Genomic DNA, 16,175 nt, shown 5'->3' with positions numbered 1-16,175 from the left:
TAACATAGGGTCCGTGCTGATCTACAGTCCCTCACGCTGTCCCTGGCTCTCCTAGCTATCGTACAACCCCATCACCTCATCCATGTCATAGTCATTGTGATAGTTCTTTCGGCCTCAAAATAGTTCCCGCTCTGTCTATTGTGTGATGTATTCTCTAACTGCATCTCCCGTTGGCCTGCTCCTCCTCGTCTGCATCCTCTAAAACCTCGACCTCTCAGGTCCTCTCCTTTCTGCAACAACTCCGGACACTCATTCCGCCAGTAACCCTCCTTCTTACAATACGCACATTGGTTAAGCCCAAGGGGAACACTTGAAGCACCACCCCTATTAGACCGGGGTAACCGCTGAACTGAACCCAAACCTCTGCCTCTTCCCCTTGCAACTTGCTGCATAAACACCTTCGTCTTCAAATCCTTTGACTTTTTCTCCACCTTTTCTTTGTCCTCATTCTCTCTATGCTCGTAGTACTGTGCCACACTCAAAATCACAGATGGGGATGAAGTCATCAAAGTACTTTCTGAAGCCTGCAACCTGGTTGCAATCTTAGGAAGGAAATTAGTGGCAAATCTGTTGACAAACAAATGAACACCACCCTCCTGTGACAGGTCCTGACCACTAAAGTCTAAAAACACCCCTTCAAATCTAGTAAAGAAGTCAGACAAACTTTCATCCTTCTTCTGACGACACACAGTCAACTTATCCCAATCCACTTTCTTTGGCAGGATAAGTGAGTGCATGTAGGTAAAAGTTTGCCCCGGCAATGTTAAGAGCTCCGCTTTTGGCTTGTCACCAGGCTTACGCTCCTTATCCCATGCCTTGATCTCATCCCATGTGCCACTCAACTCCAGTGCATGATCCTGCGTACGTACCTGCCTCAATTTATCGACCGGTACCAGCAGACCAAAGAACAATTCAATATCAGCTAATGTCATCACTGTGGAGGAGGCCGCCTTTGTCAATTCCTTATAATATGCAATGGGTTTTTTCCATGGGTCTGGCAGCTGGCTCTTGAGGGATATGACCTCACTCCTCTTCCAAGGAGTATAGATTCACTGTTCCTGAAACCAAGCGTCGACACATGGCCTAATTACATTGTCCGTGGAGTCGCACAGTACTGGAATTTCAGGATGATAAAAGGGATGGATCTCCCTCATGGAATGCTGTGTCCCTTTTGTCCGAACCTTTTGAAGCAATCTGCCTGGGTAACCCACTAATGTCATTACATTGCTAAAATCCTAATTGGGAGCCATACCTGTAGCAACACAGTGAAAACACTGTTCCCACAGTCCTATTGACATGGCTGACATGTGCTTAAGAGCATGCTGCTATATGAAGGGTTCATAATCTTTCATCACACTCCACACATCTTCAACACTATAGATCGCATTCAGGGCCCACTAAGCTGCTGTTTCCTCATCACCCTCAGAAGAACACACCACACCATGTGGTCTCGTACTACTGCCCAATTCGAGTCATGTATCCCACTTACAAGCATTTCGACATTTGACAATGTTTGAGGTGTCACACCCAAGGGGGAAAGAGCAGATGCAGAGACAGGTACCATCATGTAGGGAGACAGTATTGTAGGGGGGGAAAGGGGGCATAGCAGTCAAAACGGAACCAATAGACAGGATAGGAAAGTTAACAGCTCCCGCCCCTGTGGCTGGCAGTGGTAGAGGAGAAGCAAGTGGGGCCGGGGCTGAGGCAGTGGTGCCGTAAACAGAAACACTAGAGAGTGCAGCACTAGGGGCCAAAGACTGGGACGTTGGAACTGTTGGGTATATCTGTTCAGGGGCATAAGGAGGTGGGGGAGAATCCAGTAGCTCTTCAACAAAATAATCACTTTCCTCTTTAGTAACATAACATAAATCTGTCTGCAATTGGAACTTTCTATCTGCATATTCTTTGCCCTACTCTATCTTTTCCCTTTTATAGGCCACTGCCTTCTGTGTTACTGTTTGCGTCTGTCTCTTCCGGGCCTCTTTCTCTGCTGTCATACGCCACCGCTTTGCTTCTTTTAGCAATACTCTTAGATAATCAAACATCGACTGCCTGCTCTTTTTAGCGAACAGTTTGTCCTGCAAGAAATACAATTATTGTTCATCAAATGAACCAGTAAGTGGCCATTGTAGTTCAGTAATGTATCTCGCATATATATGCCACAATGTGCTAAACATAATAGGGCCAATACCATGCTTGACGTATACGTTGAAATATGGGGAACCCTCCAGAGGCACAGGCTGTCTCTCTTCCAATCGAGTATAAGTGGAACAACATCGACATCCAAAACATCCTAACTTACTTAAACAAGGCATCCTAATATAAGACACATACGCTGTCCCCAACGGACAAGTACAATATCAATGAAAATAATAGAAGGAATAATAAACAAGAGAATAATTGTTCAAGAACCAAACTAAAACAGTCAGAAAACTGTCCACTGCAGTCCGGAGATGGTACCAAGTTCAGGAAGAGAGGCTTTGGCCCCATACCTTTTGAGAGGTGACCAAATTACCAATAGGCCTGGCAGATTGTTCGTAAACACTCTGTGTCTTTCAGAAAGGGTCTGCAAACCTACCAAGTTCAAACAAAAACAGCCCAAAACACCGTACCAAGACACAGCCCATTGGCTTGTGCCGTTCAAGCAAGGCAGTCTGAAAACTGTACCACGACAGTCAGGAGATTGGATCAAGACACAGCCCGCAGGCTCGTGTCGTTCAAAAATGGCGCCATTTTCCCAAGAATCAAATCACTCACCTGGTGCACTCAGGTCAAGTTAAATTATTCTCCACTGCCTACTCTTCGGACCAAACAGTCAGCTCCAAGGTTTTGTCTTCTCAGGACACCAGCCGGTGACCACTAGACGAGGAGTCGCCCGATCAGACGGGTGGGGCAGCAGCAAAAACAAAGATTGATCGTGTGGGGTACCCCGATCCGCTCGACCGGAAGCTACTCCAACCCTGAAACCCATTTTCGAATGAGTGGGTTCACCTTGTGGGGTCCCTGTCTGGGTGCCAACTGAAGAAAGTTGCCCTTAGGGGCCACCCCGGTTACTTACAATAATCAGCTATGCCTTCCAAAGAATGAAGAGTCGGTCAGACAGAAGAGAATACAAATATACACTTATTGGCAATACTCTGCAGAGGAGTCCAATCTGACCTGCAGCCTAAGATGTCTGCAGAAGGACTGGCCCCCCAACAGTCTACAACACGTAATGAACCTAGCAAAAAACTCCCCAACTACGCCCACAGTGGAAAGGTACCGGCCTGGGCTGAACATGAACAAAGAGGGCACAGACGGATGAGCTACAACCTGCCAGATGGGTCAGCAACTCAAGGTTACTGCGCTGATGCTCAGCTTCTCCTAACATGGGAGCAGAGCTATACAATTGGATAGGTATGCAAGGGCAGAATGGCCTATTCATTAGTAAGTCGAGAAACAGCCTTGAACAGAAGAGAAAATAATAACTAAATGCAGTGTTCTGCTGAGGCAAGCAATATGAGTAATGAGGCCTAGTTTATGCACAGTTTAAGCAGCCTAATAGGGATTAGGAAATGGAAAATGGATTCACACTCGCTAACTGAAGCCTGACCATTAAAGGGATAACTCAGTGGGTTGCATAACATGAATACAAATGGCGTCTGCTAACCTAATATAAAGGAAAAAAGTGCATTGTAGGAACGGGATTTCCACACCTAACACTATCACTTTAGGCCGTCAGCTTTCAAGAATTTCTTTACTCCTTGACAGGACACTGGACAGACGTCTATGCACAGGCCACAGCAATCACCACCTAGCTGGTACATACCTTTTTTGATCCTTCAAAGCCTTCAGCATTGTACTTACAGTGACTGATGAGAGTATTGGGTTTATACTGGACCTCAACAGTTTCCTGGCCTTTCCTCCAATACCATTCTAGCCCAGTGCTCTGTAGTCTCTAAATAACTAAATAAATAAATAAATGAAAAACAAAAAAAACTAAATATTGGTATTTTTTATTCAATTAAATATATTTTTTTCTTTTTTATCCAATGGCAGCTTTGACTGTACCACTTGTCTCACATATATGGGGCCCATTATGATGTCGGGCGGATTGCCCCCGCCAGGCTGGCAATAGCCACCGCCAGCCTGGCAGGGGCAATCCACCCGACATCCACACTCGTTTTCCCCCCCGCCATATTAGTATGGCGGGGGGGAGACCTAGGCGGGCGGAAAGACCGTCCGCTGCTTTTCCGCCCCGGTAGCCTTGCGGTCGGGGCACAAAAGGTTTAATATGGTGGCGGTGTCTAATAGACACTGCCAGCCATATTATGATAGGCATTTTGGAATGCCTTTCCGCGGCGGCGATGCCACCACGGAAAGGCATGCGGTCTTCACTCTGGGGGCCCCCTGCGGGCCCCCAGAATGAAGGTGATGTGGGGGTGCACACGGGGGGTACCTGTGGTACCCCCCTGCATTTGCATATACAAGGCGGCAGGCACCGCGCTGTGCCTGCCACTTTGTATATGCAGATGCTGCATTCCATTGTTAGCATTGTGGCGAGCGGTGCTGAGTGCTCCGCCCGCCACAATGCTAACAATGCAGGATGTGCCCGCCACTGTGGCGGGCACATCCTAATACCAGTCATGGGACCCCTGCCCGTAAGGCGGGCGGTCTATATTACCACGTGGATGGCGGGCGGGCAAAGTCCGCCCGCCATCCTAATGAGGCCAATAGTGTCTAAAAGTATTTCGGTTGGGTGGTGGGTGACTTATCATGGGTTACTGTGCGAGTAAGATTCCCACTTTTGTTTACACTCACAGCTTTAGAATAGTGGGGGTTACACCACCAGGCTCGGAGTTTTCACTCACACTGTACATGTGACAAAGAGCCTGTTATGACTTTGGAAATTCAACTTGTAGAGATAGGAACCGGGGAACATGAGATAGAGGGAGAGTGCAGGCAGCCACTGTGTGAGTCGGATTTCCAGTGCGACGCCAATGGAAGTCTAGAATTAAAAAGTAATGCCTAAAGTGATGCATCTGAATGTGTGTGAGTGTGTGTGATTGTTGAACCTGCCACTAGTATGGTACAGGCTCCTGTGTAATGTTGATATTTATGGGCATATTGTGGGCATCCAAGGCAAGACGTTGCCGGTTCACCACCAATGCTATAATGCTTTCACTGGTTTCAAGTTATGTTATGTTATGTTATGTTATGTTATGTTATGTTATGTTATGTTAACTGTGTCTTTTATATAGCGCTCGGCTACTCCGAGGAGTGTCCCAGCGCTTATATTTATAACCTGTAACAGAAAACACAACGGGGAAAATGAAAAAGAGACCAGAAATCAAAAGAAAGAGCAAATCTAGAGAACAAAAAGCCAAGTTTTAAGGCCCCTCCTAAATGCTAGCAGGTTGGAAGTAATGCGCAGTGACAGGGGCAGAGTGTTCCACAGGTACACAGACAAAATATCGAGTTTTAAATTTCGATATACAATTATATCGAAGTTTAAAAATCGATGGGACAAAATATCGAAGGTAAGTAATATCGACAGTCTTAATATCGATATTAGTATGATATCAGTAATATCGAAGTTTTAAATATCGATGTCAATAATATCGAAATAAATAACTTCGATGTTACTAATATCAATTTTTAAATACATTTAGTGTATATTATATTGTATTTATTATGTTTTATTATTTCTTTTTAATGTAATTTAATTAAATATTGTCTTTTACTACTGTAGCGGGTTGTGGGTTTATAGGGGAATAGGGTGGGAAGTAATTTAATTATTTTAAAATAATTATTAATTAGTAGGAATTATTAATTAATTAATTGAGAATTAATGTTTAATTAATTTTAGTTATTTGATTCATTGATAAATATGTTCTGTAGCGGGTTATGGGTTTATAGGGGAATAGGGTGGGAAGTAATTTAATAATAATTAATTATTTAATATATGTTTGTACATATTTTAATTAATAATTAATTGGTCATTAATTTATATTAATTCGTTAATTAATTAATATAATTTTGTACATATTTTTTAATTATTAATTAGTTGGTAATTAATTAATATTAATTAGTTAATTACATTAATTAGAGTAATTTTCTTATATATAAATTTTTGTTATTCTTAATTAATTAATTGGGAAAAATAATATTAATTATTAAATTAAATTAATTACAGCTAATGTGCTAATATATTTACTTTATTGTTATTGTTAATTAATAATTAATTGGTAATTAAATAATATTAATTAATTTTGGGTAAAGGAGTATTTTTAGGGTTCAGGGTCAGTTTTCAGTTTTTGGGTAAAGGTGTATTTTTAGGGTTCAGGGTCAGTTTTCAGTTCTTGGGTAAAGGGGTATTTTTAGGGTTCAGGGTCAGTTTTCAGTTTATGGGTAAAGGGGTATTTTTAGGGTTCAGGGTCAGTTTTCAGTTTTTGGGTAAAGGGGTATTTTTAGGGTTCAGGGTCAGTTTTCAGTTCTTGGGTAAAGGGGTATTTTTAGGGTTCAGGGTCAGTTTTCAGTTTTTGGGTAAAGGGGTATTTTTAGGGTTCAGGGTCAGTTTTCAGTTCTTGGGTAAAGGGGTATTTTTAGGGTTCAGGGTCAGTTTTCAGTTTTTGGGTAAAGGGGTATTTTTAGGGTTCAGGGTCAGTTTTCAGTTTTTGGGTAAAGGGGTATTTTTAGGGTTCAGGGTCAGTTTGGTGTTTTTGGGGTACAGAGATATTTTTAGGGTTCAGGGTCAGTTTTGGGTTTTTGGGGTACAGGGATATTTTTAGGGTTCAGGGTCAGTTTTGGGTTTTTGGGGTACAGGCGTACAGGGTAAAAATATTTTTTTTTTACATTAAATCAATTAAATGAAATAAAAAAAAAATTACATTAAATTATTAAGTGTTTTAATAATTTTAAATGTATATGTATTAGTTTTAATTTTGTTTTAATATTTTTATTTAATATTTGTAAAATTATATGTATTTTAAAATTATTTTTACATTATTATTAATACATTAAAAAACGATATTTTTAATTTCGATATTTTTGTACTACGATATTATTTTTTCGATATTTTTGTACTTACCTTTATGAAGATATGACTCCGATATTTTTGATGTCGATATTTTTGTGCCGATATTTTTGTATTTCGATATTCTGTCTGTCGATATTATGTCAGACATTCGTTCCACAACTGTGGAGCCAACAGCTTAAAGACTGGCCCCCAATGCGTCCCTTTTTTACCCGAGGAACCGCGGCCAGGGACAAAGACTCGGATCTCAGGGATCGGGCAGGATGGTAGAAAGCTAGCCTCTTCCGGATAGGTAGCCAGTGGAGTGACTGCAGGAGGTCAGATGTTCTGGCTCGCCCGCGTAGGCCAAAAATGGCCCGCGCTGCCGAGTTCTGGACCACCTGCAGCCGTTGCAAAAGATACTCCGGCAGGCCGAGATAAAGGACGTTGGAATAGTCCAATCTCGAGCCAATTAAGGCCTGAACCGTGATCTTCCTATGCTCTGCCGGGAGCAAAGGAAGAAACTTGCGGAGCATCCTGAGGAGGCCAAAGCATGTTCCCGTTAGTCCCAGATCTTCACCCCCAGATTCTTGGCTAGCTGGGAAGAACCTGCTGGAGGGAACATGTTAACAGGCCACCATTCCTGCCACTCTGGATCAGGCCGACAACCGAAGAAGAGTACCACAGATTTATCTGAGTTGCACTTGAGGCTGTTTAGCTGGAACCAGTTTGAAATTTCTAGCATATTTAGGGGGAGTATGGCATGATGGTATCCCATCATTAGTATAATGTTTGCCCTGGCATAAAGGTTGTCATTTTGGCCCTACTGAAGACATCCATGTATAAAAATTTTCACCTTTTGTATAATTTTCACTCTAGGATATTCGTGGATCTCTACACTGTGTGCTATTTATAGCATGAGATGTTGATATTTGTCCATGCAAGGTAAAATCTATTTATGTGTATAGTCAAGGCTACTGGTATTATGCAATTGTGCGGAAGCGGCAATTTTGGCTTAGTTATAGATTTGCTACATTATCCACATAATCCAGGCCGACAACCGAAGAAGAGTACCACAGATTTATCTGAGTTGCACTTGAGGCTGTTTAGCTGGAACCAGTTTGAAATTTCTAGCATATTTAGGGGGACTATGGCATGATGGTATCCCATCATTAGTATAATGTTTGCCCTGGCATAAAGGTTGTCATTTTGGCCCTACTGAAGACATCCATGTATAAAAATGTTCACCTTTTGTATAATTTTCACTCTAGGATATTCGTGGATCTCTACACTGTGTGGCATTTATAGCATGAGATGTTGATATTTGTCCATGCAAGGTAAAATCTATTTATGTGTATAGTCAAGGCTACTGGTATTATGCAATTGTGCGGAAGCGGCAATTTTGGCTTAGTTATAGATTTGCTACATTATCCACATAATCCATCATCTGCTGCATAACCTACAGATTTTACACACCCAAAAACGTTTCTAGCTCAAAAGTATCAAAAGTTACTAAATGTTTGATGAGAAGATCTGCTGCGCAGGAGAAGGCGCTTTTCAAAGCTGGACTGCTATATTTGAATGTTAAACTGGTACTAGTGTAGTGCAACCGATGCCCAGAGAGTGTTACCAAGTTTAAAAATGATGAAATAAAGAAGTATTACTATTCCAAAATGTGGTGCATTATGCGACATGTTGGAAGCCGGAGTCCCAGTCCTGCACCACTGTCACCAAATGCGATTCCCGGGACTCCTCACTCAACGTTAGGCCAAGTAAGCCCTGTTCACCCCCTTAGTAGCTTGGCACATGCAACCAGGCCTATCTCCAAGGCACAAGTGTACAGTATGTGCAACCACACTCACAGCAACCCCACTGGTGACACCACAAATGGACTCCCCACAAGTTTGATAAAACGAGTATAAACTTTATATGAAAAGATATACGATCAGACCAAATTATACAAAAGCCAATATATAATAAAGGGTAATATTCGTTCCGGCTGGCTGGTAGGATCAAATCCCAATCACCGCTTTCTAAATGCTATGCTGGTCGCAATTCTAGAATCACACACGTTGCAATGGACAAACAATAGTGCGCTGTGTAATGATACAATCCTGTGCTGGGCAAAAGAGAAATAATATAATGTGTAACGATACACCCCGGTACACTGCAATGGGAGAAATAATGCAATGTGAACCGCTGTAATCATGTACTGCGCAATGATGGAATAATGCAATGCGTCACACCCCAATCATGTACTTTGCAATGAAGAAATAATGCAATGTGCACAGCTACAATCATGTACTTTGCAATTAAGGAACAATGCAATGCGTAGCTACAAGCATGTACTTTGCAATGAAGAAATAATGCAATGCGGGCAGCTACAATCCTGTACTTTGCAATGGAGAAATAATGCAATGCGTAGCGCTACAATCATGTACTTTGTTATGGAGAAATAATGTCAGGCATCATAAGACAGTCTGGCAGTTCGTTAGCAGCAATATTGGCAATGTGTATTACAGCAGTCAGCCTCTTCAATTACAGTTGCCCCCACACGTATCAACGATAACATAAAGTACTGCTTCTCACTCTGGCACCAGTACTGCCGCTCCTTTGGTCAGTACGGGCCCAAATCTGAGCCACAGCATAGTCTCACGCCACCAGAAGGACTGAGAGGCCAAGAGAGCGTCCCTCTGAGACAAAACCCCGCTCAGGTAGTGATCCGTGTTACCTGGGTGCAGAACCCCACTCTCATCTCCTCTTTCAGCGAACTGGGCCTTCCGTGGAGAATTTTCTGAAGAGGCATCAGCGGTTCGGTCACGCAGCTCAGCTCCTCCTGGGCTGCCGGTCTGGGCCGCAACTGTTAGGAAGGTCTCAGGCGGCTGCAAGTCACACGTACTCTGAGGTCACGTTACTCCGGGTGCATGTTCACCACAGCACGCTCCGGGTCTCCTGTGGCATGAAGCCACAAATACAATGCTGAAGGGACTTCACGTTCACCAGGCACTCCTTCCTGCAGTCTCCATTGGCACCAAGACACACACCGCGCTGCAGAGACTCACTTTATTCTGGTGCACACGATAATCAACCGATCACCTCCACAGTTCCAGGTTGCACCAAAGCATGCACACTGCTTCACTGAGACGTACTCCAACTCATGTGCCTGATATCCAGGCGCTCTTCATCAACGCCTTCGGCCAGACCCTGACACGCTCACTGTGTCCGAGCATCACTTCTCCTCTGGTGCACTCGATGACCAGGCGTTCTTCACTAGCACCTCCGTTGCATCCTGACATGCACCCTGCGCTTTTGAGACTCACTCCACTTCCGATGCACACGTTGACCAGGCGCTCCTCACTAATGCCTCCTGTGCACCATGATACGCACCATGCGTGTCTGAGACTCCCTTCACCTCCGATGCACATGCTGACCAGGCGCTCTTCACCAGCGCCTGCGGTGCACAACCACGACACGCACCCTGCGCGTCCGAGTCTCACTTCACTTCCGATGCACAGGCTGACCAGGCGCTCTTCACCAATGCCTGCGATGCACCACGACACACACCCATCTCGTCCGAGAGACACTTCAGCTTCGATGCACACATTCACCATGCGCTCTTCACCACCGTCTCCTGTGCACCATGACAAGCACCCTATACAGAAACAACAGTGGTCCCAAGCAAAGGGAAAGAGTAGTAGAAAATAAATATAGACCCAGTCAGTTCTATATTGGTGATGACATGTCCAGCCGGACAGCGGTCTTCAAAATTTATACTTAGTTGAAAGTTTCAGCACAACGTAATAACCTTCAACATTTCACTGGTGTGGGGCACAAGCCTGTACCCAACCACAACAATACATATACACAGACACAACAAGACAAGGCTTTACAAGGCAAGAGCAGCAGTTTCTGTAGAAATACAATCATGCAGAAAGATTCAGTAGGTACCATTACATAGCATTGCATAGAATTTCATTACACAAGTATATGGCTTAAGTACCATAAAATGTTGAAGGTTATTACGTTGTGCTGAAACTTTCAACTAAGTATAAATTTTGAAGACCGCTGTCCGGCTGGACATGTCATCACCAATATAGAACTGACTGGGTCTATATTTATTTTCTACTATTCTTTCCCTTTGCTTGGGACCACTGTTGTTTCTGTATAATAAGCTCCCCAAGGTCCCTCACTGACTTTTTTGGGGTCCCTTGTTGTTTATAAAAGACCATGACAAGCACCCAGCACGTCCGAGTCTCACTTCTCCTCCTTGTGTCCAAGATCACAGGCACACCTTCCGAGGATCTCAAGCTACCACAGCACTGCGTCGCTTGAAACTTCTCCAGAAACTTTTATGTTCCTGTGTTTCCAAACAGGGAGCCAGATCACCTCGGGCCCTTGGGGTAACAAGACACAGCACAAAGCACAGTCTTCTTCAAGCAGGGTGGCCCAACTCACAAAGCACAGTCCCAGCAGCCTCTTCCTTGGTTAAAACAGCAAATTGCAGACCAGCCCCAGATCATGAATCAAGGGTCGGTCCTTCCCAGCAGTCTCTTCAGTTGTTCCTTCCTTAGCAGTTGTTCCTATTGACCACGAAATGGGTCCAAGCCATTTCATTCTCAGTCCATTTCCATTCCAATGTTCAGGGGTCCCTGCTCCCATAGTTATACCCCTAAATGTCTTTGAAGTTCCTTGTACTCAGGGGTCCCTGACCCCTGCCCAAATCAGTTATGGGTGTCTCCCTCCCAGTGCCACCTTTCTCCCTTTGATACTGGGGGTCTGGATCCTTAATCACTCAGCAGGAGATGGGTCAATTATTTTATAGCAGAAACCCAAGCCTCTTCACCTCCTGGGGCTTCTACTCCGCCTACTCTCCAGATGCAGGTCAGCCTGGTGCCATTTCAACCCCTCCCTTGGTCAAGACCTCCCCCAGCTCCTCTCACCTCTCAGATCCAGACAGTCAATCCACATGCAGCAGAGACACACAGAAATGCTTAAAGCACAAAACTCAGCCACTTTCTAAAAGAGCGTTTTCTGAACACACAGTGACAAAACGCCTTTCGTAGAAAGATGTGTTACGACACTGTGAGTCCATACAAACTAAACTTCACCTCTCCATTTTAAACTTATGGGAAACTAGGCTAACAAACACAATACCCAGCCTGCCCCATTCTGTCCATGGGCAGGATGGCCTTTCACCAGTGAAAAACGAATTGGAGTGTTTTTCACTGTCAGGACACAGCACACACCTCAGTATATATCCTGACTTTTACTTACAGTGCACCCTGCCCAGGGGTTTCCCGGGACCTACCACAGGGGTGCCACCTGTGAACTCAAAAGGGAAAGTAAGGCCTGATAAGTGGTTGCACTTGTCAGGACAACATGCTAACTTAAAAAACTGTGCGCAGGCCCTACACTACAGGCCTGAGGTCCCTTCCCTGAGCGCCTTTGCATGACTAGCCCTGGCACACATAGTGCACATCACTAGGGGCTTTACTAGAAAGAAAACATACCAATTATGGCCAACTAATTACCATTACACTTTACACAGGGAACACTTGTACTTTGACACTGATCAGCAGTGGCAAAGTACCCAAAGCATCTAAATTGGCAACTCTATGTCAGCAAAACGGTCTAGTGGAAAGCAAAACGTTTAGGGAACTGTAGCCAAAAAGGCCAAATCCTACACCGCATAACTTGCCTTTTCTTGCCGCATATTATGCTCATCCCTGCTGCATAATTTGGCCCTCTCCTGCCGCGTAATACCAGTGGCCCTGTGCATAGTACACATGAGTACTTAATGAAAATGACAAATGGATTGTTCCATTCAAAACATGCGTTTAATAAAATGAAAGAACATTTTATATTGGGAAAAATATGCCTTTTTGTGTAAATGTTTAGCTTAGCTTGAGGGCTATTGATTTTACTTTTTCAAGAACCAATAAGCTGATGTTTGGGAACAAAATTATTACATCTGTAAGCTGATATTTGAATGATGATCACTACTTCTGTTGAAGACCATGGTCTTTATGGAATCGGTTGTTTTATTTTATTGTAGTGTTCAATATTTTAGAAATCAAGCCAAAGCTAACATAAGCCAGTTTCATACTTTCTTCCATTGTGAATTTGACATCGTAGTACACCACGGGATCACTGATGCTGTTGTTTTCCTTGTGTAATAAAGTATTTTGAGCTTCACACTGAAAAGACTGAAGCTTTCCCAGTCACACTAGATGTGATGTACCTAACCAAGGACAATCTGGCAGTACCAGGCTGCATTACATAGTTTGCAATGACTCACATTACCCAAATAGACTCTGAGAATTTCTGAATCTACTGTATTAGTACTATGAGAGAATCTTCTAATGTATTCTGTAGTAAAGTGTTTGTTCTTACTCATTCCATATGGTTGCACAAGTTGGAGAACTATGTTTTCGTGTAGTGAATGTTTGAAATCCTTTGTCTAAAGACCTATGAAAAGACCTGATTTTACACTGTTAGAGAGACAACTTTTTCCCCACTTTAGAAAGTGAATCTATGAGAGATTTTCTATTGAACTTTACTTCTTTCTTTTTTGCTTATGATTGATATACCATTACACTATCCGATTCATGGTCTAGCTTATTTATTTCCGCTTTCATATTCTTTAAATTCATCAATAACCTTCAGCCTGTGTTTATTATTCTTATTGAGAATGCTACATCTATGTCCTGATGTGTAAGATTTAACAGAAAGAGAGACAGGTCCAATCAGGGAGCACCAATATCCATATATGGACTATACCGCTCCTAGAGTGAGTTGTTGGCGTGGACTGGGGAAGTAAAGGAATGACAGATTTGCATAAAAACATCTGTAAGAATGGCTAACTTTAATGTTTTCGTAACCTTTATGGCAGCACTGCTGTATGAGCCTGTGAAATATGTCTTTCCTTCAAAATATTCACTGTCATTACATACACCTGAGAGTATACACTGAGGGGTAGGATTGAAAAACAAAAGGAACGGACACAAAGCTCTGTAGATACATGGTATACACAATGACAGAACAAGTAACATTGCCTTTTCTGAACTGCCTATATCATCTATGGCTAGTAGATATACTTAGGCCAATGTTGCTGAACAAGGCACCATTGTGCCATCATTTTCTCAACATGTTCAGGGAGCTGAAATAGCTACAACTTTCCTGTGTAGAGTCATGAGTCTTTCGTGCACCGTGAAGGTTCAAGGATATTGCATGAGTGCTCTGTTAAACGTTTTGCATTTTGGAAAAATGTATTTAAAAAGTGTGCTGCAAATTACAACATGGCTCTATTTGTGATATTTAGCTTTTGGAACCGCTTAACACCTGCGAGAAGGTATACTGTCTTGCTTCCCTGTGCAATTTGGGATGAATAATATGATCCCCCACTTTCTAAGATCCCAAGCTGCCACTGAGTTGAGCCAGCTATGCAAACCTTTTTCATGTGCAATGTGCATTTATACTCACAATGTTATATCTGTACTTTGATTTCATATGATTGCAGTTTAAATGAGGTGTCTATGATGTACAGAATTGTGTATTGTTTGCGTGTTAGTCCTGTCACATTTCTGTGCAGACGAAATCTTAAACAAGATCGAAGCTACCTCTGTCTCCTACTAGTAGGTTCTCCCCCAGTGCACCTATCCTCTTTTCACAGGCTTTGCAGTACGCAGCCAAGCTCCTCAGCTTGTTCAGTTTATCTACATTGCTGTGCTGTGTTACTCACAATTAACTTTCCATAGTGCTGATGTAAAACTGTTAATTGTAAATACATTTTCCTTTTCTACTCTGGCCTATTCACTTTAAGAAAGTTTTATTGTCAATCTTTCAATTTGTGTTGTAACATCTCCAAGTGATATAAGCAATAGGGGTAGGCAGAACTTGAAGAGTTTCTCTCCATGGAATTCCGCAGTGTTACATACAAACTCCACGAGATTCTGTGAGGTTCTGTGAGCAGGTTGAATTCGGCACATTGCGCTGCTCGGGCTGATTTTAGAGCCAAGAACTTATTCTGTGCTGTAAAATCAGTGTGTACGGCACCACAGGCTGTGCCAGAGGGTGCTGCTCCTTTCTGCCACTGGAGTATATTTTCTACTCGAGCAGCAGCTTTCTCAACACTAACAATGACCAGCCATCCGTGTTGAGAAATCTTGCCGGGAGGCATTCTAGCTCCCGAAAATCTCACACTCACACTCACGCTCACACTCGGCTACCAAAAGTTGGCAAGCTGCATGCAAGAAAAAACACCACTGAGCGGTGGTTGGCAGAGTTTTTCCAATTACAAGTGGAAGGCAGAGTTGGCAAACTCTGCGAAGTCCGCCAGCAGAGTGTTTCTTTTTGCTCATCCCTAATTCGTTTAGAGGGTGCTGAATAATTATGCACAAAATAAGTTAGCACTTAGTTGCTAGGGCAGCATGACATTTATTTCAATGTGCTCCGATTTGAAATGATACATTTGTTCACACCACATTGAATCTACAGAACTGTTGATTTAATAAACAAGAATTGTGAGAAAAAACAATTCGATTATGGGTGTGAGTCAGAAGACTTTCCTGTACAGCATTAGGGATGCTGTCCATTTTTATAATGATATTTCTTCCCACTGCAACTTTAAATATTTTTCTGACTTTGGGATACTATGTATAACATTTCATCTAAGAGTCTTTATGTCATTGATTCTGTACCTCTTATTTTTTTAATTTTGGTAAAAAAACCCTTTCATTTTTCCTTGATCTAGAAGTCAGTTATTGAGTGGACACCATTATTTAAGGAGTTCTTTTACTCTGCTGATTTGGTGTTTGGGGAGGTGCCTCTGAAGGCATACAGATCTCTAGTACAGTAAGTGGTAGGCCTCCTCGGAAGTGAAAGCTATTGCCTCTGTCCCCTCTTTGCAGATTGTGAGCTTTCCACCAATCCCGTATTGAGTGCCAACGATACTTCTAATTAGGTTTGAACATACTTCAAGAAGTATTTAGGAATTCCACAAAATAGGATTGTCTTGAAAAGAAGAGGCAGACAACAATGAAAGCAGCACCTGGGTAAGGGCAGGTTATGGAGAATAACAACAATAACACAGTGAGGGAAAAAATATTCTTTTCAGCAGAGCAAAGGGATATTGTTGATTGAACAACTACTCTTTGATCATTCTAGGTGGGGGCAGCTTTGG

This window comes from Lissotriton vulgaris, chromosome 2_1 (assembly GCF_964263255.1).
Source record: "Lissotriton vulgaris chromosome 2_1, aLisVul1.2, whole genome shotgun sequence".
In the NCBI taxonomy this organism is placed as follows: Eukaryota; Metazoa; Chordata; class Amphibia; order Caudata; family Salamandridae; genus Lissotriton; species Lissotriton vulgaris.
Note: the sequence above shows the minus strand (reverse complement) of the source record.